The sequence below is a fragment of the Anolis carolinensis genome, chromosome 5 (assembly GCF_035594765.1).
Source record: "Anolis carolinensis isolate JA03-04 chromosome 5, rAnoCar3.1.pri, whole genome shotgun sequence".
NCBI lineage: Eukaryota > Metazoa > Chordata > Lepidosauria > Squamata > Dactyloidae > Anolis > Anolis carolinensis.
In genome coordinates, this window is record NC_085845.1 from 54,129,479 (window position 1) to 54,144,532 (window position 15,054).

The following is a 15,054-nucleotide window of genomic DNA, read 5'->3' on the forward strand; positions in this document are numbered from 1 at the left end:
TTCCCAGGTAATCCTCATAGCTGACATTGTGCCATTGTAATGCCTCAGCAGTGTGAATCTGTATTTTCAGGTGGGGTGCAATTCCCTCCCTTTTTATTTTTAAAAGACACTTTGAAGTTACTGAAACAGTAGTGTTATTTTTAAGTGAAAAATCCTTTTTTTCTGTGGAGGAAAGGAACAATCCTGCCCTGTATGCCACCACACAAGTATTGAACCTTATTGCATCAGATAAATCCTGGAGACATGGTGAAATTGGAGGGTATTGACAAGATTTCCTGTCAATAACCATGGATGGCTTCATAACAGGGGGTGGGGTGGCAGGCAGGCAGAGAACAGATTTAACATCATGTTCTGTGGCAGTTTTCACCTATGTGTAATAAACGTCATAGTCAATAGTAGCAGCAAGCGACATACTTTCTCCTCTTATATATATATAATTTTTCTCTTCTCTGAAGCTAGTCTTTTGTTGATGTATCCAAACATGGAGGCATAGATGGAAGAAAGGAGAATCACACTGAATTGCTATGGCTCCTAGGATGTGTTAAGTGCTGTCTGTCATTCTATATACACTCATTTTTTAAAAAGAAATGACTTGCATTGTCCATTATTTTGGAATGGAAGGAGATTTCTGTCATAATATTGAAAAAGAAACGTATGTTTCATGTTATTAAATGTTAACATTAGGTAAAGATAAAGGTTTTCTCCTGACATTAAGTCTAGTGGTGTCTGACTCGTGGTATTGATGCTCATCTCCATTTCTAAACTGAAGAGCCAGCATTGTCCGTAGACACCTCCAAGGTCATGTGGCCAGCATGACTGCATGGAGCACTGTTACCTTCCCACCGGAGTGGTACCTATTGTGTTAGCAAAGGTAAAATCCTTAGGTTGCAGAGTATTAAAAAATAAAGCTGCAGCAGAAACAAAAGCCCTGAAGTAATGTGGTCAAACTTAATTTAATACAGAAGCATAATGCAGGAACAAAACAAAACTCAAAGAGAAAAAACAGGCAGAGTGCAAAGTGCAAAGAATATATATATAACAAACACAGCTCCACCTGTATCAAATTGACAAAGCATATTACCTGTTAAAGGTACATGAACAATATAATTTTGTAACATTATAATACTTTCAACATATTGATCTACTCACACTTGCTTGTTTTCAAAACTGCTGGGTTGGCAGAAGCTGCGGCAGAAGAATAGGAGCGGTACCTATTGATCTACTCACACTTGCATATTTTCAAATTGCTTGCTTAGCAGAAGCTGGGGCTAACAGTGGTAACTCACCCCACTCCCCAGATTCAAACCACCGACCTTTTGGTCAGCAAGTGCAGCAGCTCAGCAGTTTAACCCACTGCACCACGGGGGGCTCCTGATGATGTTAACATTAGCATTAAAATGTATTGGTGTTGTTCTTTTCAGAAATAGGACTGATCTTTTAAAGTGCTTAAACATTCTTCCTCTGAATTAAAAAATAAAGAAAATACAACCTGTATAGGAAACACATGACTTTTCAAAAAGCTACAGCCACTCCAGGAAACTTCCAGAAGCACTGATGACATAATTTATAATTATAATTATAACTGTTTTATTATCTTTTTATGTGTGTGAACAGTCAAATTATTCAGTTTAAAAACAAATCCCCGCTGTTCATCATCTGGGGGTCTATGATATGTTCACAAGTGATTATTTTGTGATTCAGAGCTTTTTTTTTTTTTTTTTTTGCTGTCAATACAGGAAACATTAAAGTGCAAGGAAACCATTTGAAAGGGATTACTTTACAAATGCTCCAGAGCTCCCTTTGCATTCAGAGCAGCTTGCCGGATCTGAAGGCAGTCTTTTCTTCTGTATATCCTGTCAAGATTATTCCATCTTCATTTGCACTGAAATAAGTCATAGGAAAGTTGTTATTCACTCTTTGTTATCTTTTAGATTTGACAGTTTTCAAACACTCGGCCTCACAAACTGTTTGTTTGTTTAGCAAACTTCATAAAATTCCCACCTTGCCACTGTCACAGTAGGGTGAAAGAATGCAGGCACATAAACTCCATGTGCTGCTTTCCAGTTATTCAAAGTTCACTGGGAAAAGAGACAAAACAGAATAAGCCGAAAGGGGTGTGTCAGTGCAAGTCTCCCACATAAGCAGCCTTCTGGCCAAAGAGGATGCAACAGCATACCAGTATTCCATCAACAGTTTTTGTATGCATTGTTTATACTTCCATAACAAATTTCTGATTAGGCATCCTGCCTGGCTAACAGATGGTCATTATGCTGTTATGCAGAAAATCAGAAAAGTGTATCGAATTTGAGTATTTGGGACATAACATTACACATACCAAATGAGATATCCCAATGAATCTTTCATATCAGATGAATAACTTCTCAGATATGTTAGAGGATCTCTAAGTAAGGTAAAAAGAGCTGAAAGGAAGGTGTTATTAGAATGAAAAAAATGAGGTATATCTCAGCATTTCTAGATGTATTTTTTATATTGTGAAAATAGAGTTTGTGGCAGAAACAGTCATGTACAGCCTTTAGAGGAACTTTGTATTCGTGTGTCTCTCTCTGTGTGTGCCTCTCTCTGTGTGCTTACATAGTAAATGAATCCTTTTATGTTCATTGTGACTTACTACCCAGTTAGGATGTATATATGAATTCAGTTTAAGATGAGAACAGATGCATTGAAAATATGACTCTTTTGCTTATAGCACTATCAAACCATCTGTTCTGGATAAAATGTGAGCTAGCAAAGACAATTTCAGCACATGGATGGATTAACCTAAGTTTAAAATGGTTGGTCTCAACTCCATTTCCATTTTAGAATAAAACTCAAGTGAAATGAATTCTAGGTCTATAAATGTCTTATGTTAGGCTTCACTGTAGGGACACAAAATCATTTGGTAGTTTTGCCAAAACTATTTATTTATTTACCTCTCTGAGACAAAGTGCACCTTGTAAAAAGGAATTTAACTCTTATGAGGCTGAGAGTATGGTCTGCTGTGAAAGAAATACTGTGCACAAAAAGCATGCATTTTAAAAATTTGAATGGCTAAAGTATCTATAACAGAAAATATGCAAACATAAACTTTAAATAATGTATATGAAAATGCCTACCTTAGCAAAACTATGCAACTATATGCATATTGAAAATGAATATGGAAAATCAAAAAAGGCACAAAAAATCAATGCAAGAATGAATGTAACAAAGTCTTGGAACTCAATACAAAGAAATAATAGGCTAGAAATGTCAATGAAAAAGTGCAATAACATCAAGACTGAAAAATGTTTGCATGTGTTTATTATTATTATTATTATTATTATATTTATTTATTTATTTATACTCTACTTTATTTCCTCCAAAGGAGACACAAAGCAGCCTAACATAAAAAGCATCAGCATAACAATTTGAGACTTATTCTGTGGGAAAAATACATGGATGCTTTTTAACATGGAAAACAGAATGTTCTGTGCAGAAAAAAATGTTCCTGGCTATCAAACAAAACAACCAAAGTTATGCAGGAAATAGCAAGTCCCCAATTCTGACTTAACCTTTAATATTTACAACTCCTCCAATTCTGTCTTAGAAGACAGTTGCTGCTATGAGTGATGGAGATGTCTTCTCCTAGCCATCAGGATGCACCTGATTAATGTTTCCACCAACTCCTTCCGGAGTGGACAGGTCAGTCTATTTTATCTCAATCTGCAGAACAAATCCCCATTGTTTACAGTGACTGCTGTCCCATAAATTAGGATTGGGACACTTTTATGACCCCTGAGATCCCCTCTATACTGCCATATATCAAGGCAGATAATCCACATGATCTGTATTGAACTGGATTATCCGAGTCTACACTGCCATATAATCCATTTCAAAGCAGATAATCCAGATTTTATTCAGATGTGTAGAAGGAGCCTAAGTTTTCCTATGTAGGGGTCATAAATATAAATCAGTTACATAACTCTGTGTTACTCATTCATAACTGTGGTTGTGAATTCCATCCATCACAGACTTCCACAAAAATGCTTCCTATATAAGGCAGAAATAATATTTCATTAACTCAATCCTTTCATGTAATTTTTGCTTCAATGTCATTTCTTCTACATTTCCTGAACTGTTTGATCTGCAGGAAATTGAATTAATTATGGTTGTACCTTGACTTTAGTGTTTCAGAACAACAGTATAATTTATAAAAATATTAATGAAATAAGCAAGCCAGGACACAGTTTTCTGCTATGTGTGGAAGATGAATAATATGTATTCATCAAGAAAATAGAACCTTAGTCTGAATCTCTGTTTTGGTGCAACACCATATTCAGGTATATTAGTTTTAATGCATTCTATTCTTCTTCACCCCACTATGTCTGTTTAGGTAGCAATCTCAGCTGATTTTGAATTAAGAGATTTAACCCACCTTAAAAGGGGATATGAAATGTTGTCTGGGGAAATGTTCTGAGAACAATCTATCATCTACAACAGGGTTCAGTAATACAAAATCCTGCTAATGTACTGGACCTGTAATTCTCATCAGACCCAGCCAGCATTGCCAATAATAAACAATAATGGCAACATATGAAAGGTTGTACCTCTTGGAGCTAGAACGAGAAGGTGAGTACAGCTAAAGAAAGTGTTTGCTTTTGTTTTGTTTTTGAATGGCTGTGAGTCAAGGTACCATATACAAATGGCTTTCCTAGTCTTGGTGTTAATAGAAGCAATTACCTAGGATTTGAGCAATAATTTGTGATAATCCAAACTTTTTTTTCTCAAGCTGGACAAGAAAAGCCTGGGAGTTAAGAAAGACCATCCCACTGTCACTTTTTGGCAAGCAGTCAATATGGCCCATCCACCTAAGCACTTCTGAGTGGCATACCAAGCATTAGTAGCAAATTTCAGATGCTTATTTTGAAATATAGTAGTATTGCAAAGTGGCAAGATGTGAAATTGGATATATTAGTGCATCTGAATGCTTTAAAACCCAAGCTGCCAAAAAAAACCCAACCCAGCATAGAGTCCAAAAACACACAAAGGAACTGAACGGACTAGCATAACTGATATATAGCAGCAGCCTTTCAGATAACAGAAATATAATGATGTGGTATAACTGCTTCACACACAGAGAGAAAAAGAAACAGACAGAGAGAGGAAGAAAGGGAGGGAGTATATGTATGAGTGTGAAAAAGAGATATGTTTTTTTCTGTGATGATAATTTGTGCAATATATGGCTAAGTGAGAGGAGTGTTAAGGCAGTGATAGATTCTGTGAGAGAACATGTTCAGTCATGTTTGTTTGTGAGCAGGTGTTGAGAATGAGAGAGGGTACATCTTGGAAATTAAAGACATCAAGTACTGGCTGAACAAGTCTACTGTTCCTTTATAGCAACATCCATCAATACAAGGATAGTTAGGACTTTCAGTGTTACCATTTTAATTCCCATTTTGAGGAATTTATTACTCAGCTGATATTAATCCATATTAAGTGGAAATCTAGCAAACACAAGTGTCTCAGAATCTCAGCAATAGTACTTACAACTGAGAGCTCATTGCAGATTTATGCTAGATATTAATTGGGTCCTTAATTCTCTAGTTTTGATGAGCACCAGTTTGGCATTAGTAGTTGCTATATAGCACAGTTATCTGATTTATCTGGTTTAATGTTTTATCTGATTTGTGCTGTCGTGTCTGGGCATGGCCCCATGTAAGCCACCCCGAATATAAGAATAAAATTATTATTATTATTATTATTATTATTATTATTATTATTATTATTATTAAGACATAATATTTTTATTGCCCTACAATTTCAGAAATCAATTTAGCTGAATATATTCAACTTTCAAAAAGATATTTTTTAAAAACCACAAAATCAATACTAAAGTCTATCTCCTTCTTGGGCCAAGTTCCATAAAGTTAGGTACTTGGAAACTAAGAATGTCTAAAGAGATGTCCTCCATATTCATTAGTGATATTACAAAATGTCACAGCTTATATTTATTTACAACTCTGCCATCCATTCGTTTATACATGGCCTTGGTCTTTCTGGTCCAGATCCAGTTTGGAAGGATAGAAGTCCAGAAATGAGCAAAGTCTTTATGAAAGATCAGAATCTTGCTGAATTACTACAAGAATTTACCTGTGACCCATGAACTTTTACATAAATTAACCAACTTCATATGAAAACTTTGTAAATGAGTGTTTTTATTCATTTGAATTCAGGTGGGGCTCAGCTCTGGCTTCATAAACTAGGTCATAAGTATAGCTTTACCAAAACACTTACAATTTACCACCTGCCTCTGGATGTGTGCACAGCTCTACTTCTCATGTCTTTTCCCTCCTTTAGGTAAGAAGGAGGGGCAGCAGCATTCCCTCCTATCAGAGCAATGGCAGTTAGGAATCTGAAGGGTGTGAGATCAATTACGTATCATTTTACAAAAATCAACATTCAGCTGATAAGAATATTCTTCTTAAGGAAAATAATATTTTCAAAAATTTTCATATTCAGTGGGAGACACTGACTCAACATGTAAGGACAGCCTATCAAGAAATGCCCAACCTCCACAAAAAGGAGATAAGCAGCACTAGCTTTTCATTGAGGTATCTGTAATTTCCACATAAAATCTCTGTATAAAACCTTTGTTTTTCCATTTGTGAAGAAAAGCACACCCATAGAAGCCCTGGTTGATCTCTAAAAAACCCCCAAAAGAATAGAAAAGCAAAACCTTCTTAATGAAAAATAAAGAGAGAAAGAACTTTTAAAAGGCTGATTGATGGAAAAGATTGATGGGAAATACTGTAGTTCTGTATCATTAATTTTGCAGCTGTTGCAGTTTTGCATAACTGTACAAGTTGCAAAAAAATCATCCTCACAAATGTGAAAAATGTCGCCTAAAGGATAGGCAATCTCTAACATTTTGCTTGCAAGGAGGAAAAATGTAGTTTCACCTATGTGTGAAAATGAGATAGATGAGCATTTTTAAACTGACCTCTCATTCCCAATATGGAATGTCTTAATCTTATGACTCCAGAGGTGAGATATAACAGAGGAAAAAAGCAGATTGGCAGGAATCTGAGGCTCCTGATAACAGTGGTCTCTTGGAGTCTGGCTGGGATTGAGGCAGAGGGAGATCCTATTCCCAGCAGTACATTACAGACACTGAAGACTCATTCAATAAGCAATGCAGAGACAAGGAGCAATTATACTGATTCAATCATTATTCAATAGGTGACTATTTAAAAGGTTGACCTAATCTGACATCTGGTGTCTTCAGACAGATGTCTATTAATCTTCAGTCACTCCTTGTTGCTTTCAGTCCTTTCCTGGTGACTGTCAGTAACCTTCAGCTTTCTCACTTTTCTTCACCTAGGAATGGTTATAATTAACAACTCTGCTGGACTACTGATTTTTTATTACAGTTCTTGGATGGGCTCATGATTACTCTCTTGTATCATGCTTCACCTTGTTGAAGTACCTGTGACCAACCTGCACTGAATTAACTATTTGACAGCACTTGCATTCGAACCAGCTGGTTCTTGGGTCACTACTGACTGGAGCATAGGAAAGAAATAGATGAATAAAGCACCTGCAGTGCTTTATTCATCTCAAAGGGAAGCTCCTTGGGAGATCAAATACTTTCTGTCCTGAGTTCACTATTCCATTGGTGTAAATACATATCAGACTTTTTAGCAGAGATTGACTGATTTAGATCAACTGTAGAGGTAGCTTCTGATTTTTGTAGCCATGCTCCAGGCATAATAAGCATGCACATACCTTGGCTGCCAGAAGAGCTTATCAGTCTGATATGTATTTGAACAGTTCTAAATGAAACTTACTATCACAATTACTTTTTACCAAGTTTTATCCCATCAGCATGTGAACAGGTCAGTCAGATGTGATCATAAGCAAAGGAATAATGTTGCACACAAAAGATAAGAAAAAAAGAAAGGAAGAAAGGAAGAAAGGAAGGGAGAGAAAGATATTAATAGAATACCAGTTTTCTGCCTATCACTTTTGTTAAGGAAACATCCAATTTATTGTATTACTGTAGAATTGCCATGATAGATGGTTTGTTACGAACGGAGGGCTTAAGGGAGAAACGTGCCAAGAGAAAGGAGCATCAAGCTAATCCCGACCGGGACCGCCTTCCACCTGGAAACCAATGTCCTCACTGCGGGAGAATATGCGGGTCAAGAATAGGTCTCTTCAGCCACCTATGAACCCACCCCCAAGACACCAAGGATGGAAGACTATCGTCCTCGAGCTACGAGGGATCGCCTAAGTGTTACATGTCATTTGGACTTCTGAAACACATTTTATGTGGGGCTGTCTTTGGTAACTGTTTAGAAACTTCAATGGGTTCAAAGTGCTGCAGCCCATGATAGCAGTGGTTCTCAACCTGTGGGTCCCCAGATGTTTTGGCCTTCAACTCCCAGAAATCCTAACAGCTGGTAAACTGGCTGAGATTTCTGGGAGTTGTAGACCAAAACACCTGGGGACCCACAGATTGAAAACCACTAAATTATAGGGAGCATACAATATATATATATATATATATATATATATATATATATATATATACACACATGTAATGTATGTTTTATTATGGAGTAAACAACAAAACCACTGAACCAAATCACACCAAATTTGCCACAAAAGATATGGTCATCCAAAATATGTCTTTAAAACAAAAACAAAAACAAAAAAACAAGAAAAATAAGGTCCAAATTGGAGGAAGAGGAAGAACTGTTTTCCCCCCTTGCTTCCAGTTAGAAGGGTAGGCTTCGTCCATTTCATCTCCTAGCAAACCCCTTGGCCAAAGGACAGCCAGGGTTCAGTTAGGCCTCTTCCACATTGCCCATAAAATACAGATTGTCTGATTTGAACTTGATTATATGGCAGCGTAGACTCAAGACCCTCCCACACAGCAATATAACCCAGAATGCCAAGGCACATAATCCACAGTATCTGCTTTTAACTGGATTATCTTGAGTCCACACTGCCAGTGTGGATTTTATACAGCTGTGTAGAAGGGGCCTCGCATAATCCGGTTCTAAGCAGATAATATAAGATTATAAATATAATACATAATAATTGCTGTATTATAATAATACAGAACAATATAATCTCTAAAATCAGGGCAGCAAATAAAGAGCAACACTCTGAAAACAGGGGAATTCCAGAAAGGAAACAACCAGGACCAGATAACACCTCTCAACAAAGGATTCCCCCCAGTAGGAAGCAGCCAGGCTTTGAAGCTGCAAGGCAATTAAATACTAATCAAGGTGACTAATTGCAGCATTCATACTTGCCACACTGAGACTATTCATTGCTATTCAACCTGGCCAACCAAGAATTCCACAAGGTAGAAAGCGGCCAGGCTTGCAAGCAGCAAGGCTATTCAGTGTTGTTCAACCTGGCCAACCAAGATTTCCCCTAGATAGAAAACCCTCAGTTTTTGAAGGCCCAAGGAAGGATGCCCCTATATAGAAAGTTGCCAGTCTTTGAAGCAGTGAGGCTATTCAGTGCAATTCAAATTGGCCAAAAACCCATTCCTCTAGAATGCAAGTACCCAGCCCTCCAAGCAGCAAGCCTATCTATATATATAAATGAGTGATGGAATCCCGGCGACGAGCAAAACAACACAACTAAACACCCCCAACCTCAAAATTTAGCAGCACAACCCTTCATCCATGCCTCTAGGTTCATACAACAAAAATAAACAACAGGAACCATCACGGGGCCTAAAAAAATCCAAAAAACAAAAATGCTCCATGTGCACCTCCTCCAAAACGATCCCCAGGTGCTGACAGAACAACCCCCGCCCCTCCCCTCAAAAGGCACTCCCGTGCACTCCCCTTTTCCTGCCCCGAGGCACCGCCCACCAACAAAAACTCACCCAGCAGCCCTCAACATGGCACCAGGGAGGAGGGACCTGCACGGAGCCCCCCACCACCACCCTCCGGCGAGGCCTGGCCGGAACCGGAGCCGGGGGACACGGCCAGGAGAGGGCCCAGAGGCCAGGCCTCCTCCCCAGCCACCCTCCTCCAGGGCCTCCTCCTCCTCATTGTCGTCAGGGAAACAGAGCAAGGTGGGAGGAAGGGAGAGGCTTTGCCCACGTCACCCCATCAAACAGGCACACTGATGCCATGGAGGTATGGAGGGGTGGGGGCCAGGAGGAGGGGGAAGTAGGAAGAGTTATCCCTCAATTACTTTCAGTTTCTCCTCCTCTACACCTCAATTATAATAAAAACAATCACAACCACAACAATAACAATCAACAGCTTCACAGGCAAAAAGCACCTAGGCACTGAAGCTGCAAGGCCATTCAGTGCTAATCAAACTTGCCAATGGCAACAATCACACTTGGCCTCCAAACAGACAATACAGTACACTCTCACTTAGCCAAGCTTCACTTATCCAAGGCAGTCTGCCATTTAGTACTCAATGTTTTCGAACTAAATGTTGCAATGTTTGCATGCTAAATTCGTAAAAACAGTAATTAATACATAACATTACTTTATATCATATGTAATAATTACTATGGTCTAATAAGAAAACAGAACAATAGAATCTCTAAAATCAGGACACTAAATACAAAACAACACTCAAAAGACAGGGACGTTCCAGACATGGGAATTCCACACTGGAAACAATCAGGCCCAGCTAACACCTCCCAACAAAGGATTCCCTCAACCAGGAAACAGCCAGGCCTCGAACCTCCAAGGCCATTCAATACAAATCAAGGTAACTAATTGCAACATTCATACTTCCTGCACTCAGACTATTCATTCCTATTCGACCTGCCCAACCAACAATTCCACAAGGTAGAAAGCGGCCAGGCTTCAAAGCACCAACACTATTCACTCCTTTTCAACCTGCCAAACCAATATTTCCCCTAAATAAAAATCCCTCACGTTTGGAAGCCATCAGGCCACTCCGTCCCATTCAACCAGCCGAAGCAAGGAGGCCCCTATATAGAAAGCACCCAGGCTTGGAAGCAGCAAGGCTATTCAGTGGAATTCCAAATGGCCAGAAGCATCGCGTGGCAGGGCACAGCTAGTTCCATTATATTCCAGCTCACCAATCAAGGATTCACATAAGAAGAAAACGACCAGGCTTTGAGGCGGCTATTCCACCTGGTCAACAAATGATTCCCATAAGCCATAGCAACGCATGGCTGGGCACAGCTAGTTTTCTTGTTAAAACAGCTCCACTGGGTAAGGCTTAGGTCCAGACTATCTGAAAGGATGTATTTCCTCATAGGAAACTACCAGGTCTAAAATATACCCGGGAAGACTTTTATTCAGCATGCCTCCATCACAAAAGAACTTTCTCAGTTGGCTTCTAAGGAGTAAGTAGGGGAGAGTCTTTATGTATAATTTAACCATTTGTTTTTTTAAAAAATAGTTTTAAACTATTCTTTGTGAGGTGGAAAAAACTTTGCTCCCCTTTTAATTATTTTTATAATAACCCCCCCCCCCCCCTAAAATATAAAATAAGGCATGGTCAATAAAACTTCTTTGTAATGGGAACTGGAAAGAGGGGATGAGATCAGTTCATTTGGTTTATTTTGCAAAGTTTACAAGCATACAAATGTGGAGAGGCTTACCATGCCACAAAACATGTTCTGTACTTGGCCAAGAAGCGGGGATTCTGCCAAAACAACATACTTTTCAGCTTGAAATTCTTTTGAAGGAGAGAGATTAAATGAGCTGGCATCCATTTTAAACTGGCTGCCAATGTCAGAAGCAAATCAGCACCATTCAGTAACTGAGAGGCTCCATTCAATCGTGAAAAGTCCTTGGGCTGAGTTTACTGCTGGAAGGGAAGAAGGTGCATCATTTACTTCCACAGCACTTTCTTATGGCAGCAAATAATATATCCTTCGTGTAGTGTTTAGTAATGGGGTAAAACACACTTGACGGACTGATCCAAAACAAGTATCCCTTCATAGCTCATCCTTGATGTATTTACAGAGCCATTCACAAGCCAAGAATATCTGATATGAAGCGACAGAATAAGAACAGGATATTATTTACCTATCGGAGTCCAGTTGTCATGGCATAAATACTATTATTCAAGAAGTTGTATTTTCCAGAAGGTTCTGAAAGGACAGTACCCGAAATATGAAAGTGTAAGCAAAGGAGCCCCTGGTGGCAAAGAGGGCTAAAATGCTGAGCTGCTGAACTCACTGACCAAAAGCTCAGTGTTTCGAATATGTGGAGCAAGGTGAGCTCCCGCTGTTAGCCCTAGCTTCTGCCAACCTAGTAGTTCAAAAACATGCAAATGTGAGTAGAACAATAGGTACTGCTCCGATGGGAAAGTAACAGCAGTCATTTGGCCACATGACCTTGGAGGTGTCTACGGACAATGGCAGCTCTTCAGAGATGAGCACCAACCCCCAGTGTCAAACTCAACTAGACTTAATGTCAGGAGAAAACCTTTACCTAAGCAAAGTTAACCATTCTACAACCAGTGAGCATGCTTAATTGCCCAAGAGTGTGTACAACTTTGGCACAACCTACCTCCAGCATGGCTATGCTGTCATAAATGTATGCTACATAATGGCTGAATAGGATCTTATCTATAGTTGGAAGTGAAGAAATGTGAACAAGTGATTATATGCCACTTGAAGGCAATAGAGTTAGAGAGAAGTAGTATGTCCCTGGTGTGTCTTTTAAGCTTTTGATTCTTTATCCACCATCTAATATTCCCAGTCTTGACTTCTTTGCACATACTGATTTCTATCATGTTTTAAAATCATGTAGCCATAGGTAACAGATTGCTATCTTTTTCTCTCTATTGAATATGTAGTTCATTTTAATAGACTTTTTATTCACTGAAGATTTTTCTAAAATGATTGCAAGCATCTGCTTCCATATATGCTGATAGATAAAGGCCATACAGAATCCTTCTATGGAAAAAAGCACCAAAAAACCCCCCAAAACAAAACAAAATGCACATGAAGGCCATATTTTTGTTAGACTGCACCCAGCATAAAATATTATGTAAATTTTCAGGTTCATCAAATCCTTCATCAGACAAGTTATTGAAAATGATGGTGCGGTTGGGGGGGGGGGGGGCAGAAAAGACAGAGAAGTAAATCTAACTAATATCAAGTCTACAGGCTCAAAGTTACTGAAGAAAGATGTTCTTAATTTGTTAGCATTTTTACATTTCTCAAGGCTGTTGCACATTGACTTATATTGTTACTGCTCAGGCCAGAGGCCAAGTCATGCTCCTATAACCAATACACAGTTCATCAGATAATTTATGATTTTGAAGAAATAATGTTTGAGTGTCAGATCTTAAATTTCGGAAATAACCCAGTCAGATTTTCCTTTAATACACGGAATGGCATTTTGTGGTTGTGTAAGGGTAACAGTGCCTTATATCTGTCTGAATTACCAAGTTCTTCCTCATTTTCTGAAACAGCCTTCAATGAGAGATGAATAGGACTTTAATGCATTTTGAAAATGAGTGGCTCACAAACACTGGTGTTAAGCCTTTTGACTAGTGAAGCTAATTTATTATCATTATCCATTGTGGACCAAAGTGACGAGGAAATGGGGTTTGTGCCGATTCAGCAAGATTCTGCCCCTTTCCAGATGTTCCCTATTGACAATTCTAGTCCACAGCTTATTAAAAAGGCCCTTGAAACGGAGCTTTCTCCCACCAGTTCCCCTCCCTTCAATAGACGGATGTTTTGGGAAACGAGTAGGTCTGAGAAAGCTGGCAGAAGAAGGAGCGCGCGATTAGCAGCTAGAGAATCTGCTGATTAACCTGTTTTCCCCTGAGAGTTCTCAGGGAGGATCGCATCTGGTGAAAGATGTTGTTTTAGCTCTTTTCCCTTGGGAAAAGAGCATTTGGACACCTGCTCTGTGGAAAGATTTGAAGTTCCTTAAAAGTCCTGTGCGCTGGCTAGCCAGCGCGGAGTCAACGTGTCAGTTGAAGGAATAACTTCGCTTCCAGCCAAGTGTGGACCGTGTTTGGATCCGCTATCTTCCAGCCTAGCTGTGCCTTGCCTAGCCGTGTTTCCTTGCCTTGCCTTGCCGTGATTCTAGCCTTGCCTTGTCGTGTCGTGAATCCAGCCTTGTCTTCAATTCCTTGCCTTGGACTTGCTTTTGAACTCTAGTAAAAGACTTGGACGTCTCCCCACTCAAACTGCTTGGAAGTTTGAGTGCGTTTCGGTTTTGGATTACAAACTTTAAACTCTAATATTAGACATTGGACAATATATTATTGGACTTTCCTGAAAGGTCTATTGATGAACTTTATCTTCTGCTTGTTTTTGCTTTATTTCTTCAATTCTTTAATAAAGATATTAGATTGTTTATTGGCCTCGGTGTATTGGTTTCCAGTGCTCTCACAGCCAGGGGTGTCACAGTCCACATCATGAAGACCAGCCCAAGTAATGCTTCTTTCCCCAGCCCTGCTAGTCACAGGACTTAAAGGGGCAGTTTTAGCAGTCCCTCTTTAACCAAAAGTGTGTATAGAGCCATTTCCACACAGCTGAATACAATCCACATTATCTGCTTTGAACTAGAATATATGGCAATGTGGATTCAAATGTTCCAGTTCAAAGCAGATATTGTGGGTTATTCTGCCTTGATATTCTGGATTATATGGCTGTGTGGAAGGTCCCTAAATGACATTGTGGAGTGGATTTTTTAAAAAAACAGTAGATAGAGGATGATGAGGCCCTGCTCACGGTCAGTAGATGAGGCCCTGCTCACGGTCCCGTCAGCTTCACAGGTGCGGCTGGCGGGCACGAGATACAAGGCTTTTTCAGTAGTGGCTCCCCGCCTATGGAACGCCCTCCCCAGTGAAGTTAGGCAGGCTCCCTCCCTCCTATCCTTCTGTAGGAAGTAGGCTTGAGCGATCCACGAAAAAATTGATTCTAAACTCGTTTCAAAAGTGGGGGGGTAGCGTTTCGTTTCTGAAGTCATTTCCGAAAAATTCATTAGTTTCAAAAGTAATTCGTTAATGGCGGACGCGCATGCGCAGTGGCCCAAAACAGCCCAAGGGGGGGCCCTTTTATGGGGCTCTCCTGCACTCATTTTT

General features: G+C 39.4%; 1 long non-coding RNA gene across 1 annotated transcript; it reads right to left on the reverse strand.

Moving 5' to 3' along the window:
- Positions 1-937: 937 nt before the first annotated feature.
- LOC134299199 (uncharacterized) lies at positions 938-10,042 on the reverse strand. Its single transcript, XR_010006364.1, has 2 exons — positions 9,887-10,042; positions 938-1,882 (listed from the first exon to the last, which is right to left on the reverse strand). It is a non-coding gene; the product is annotated as an uncharacterized LOC134299199 (long non-coding RNA).
- Between the last annotated feature and the right edge of the window lie 5,012 nt (positions 10,043-15,054).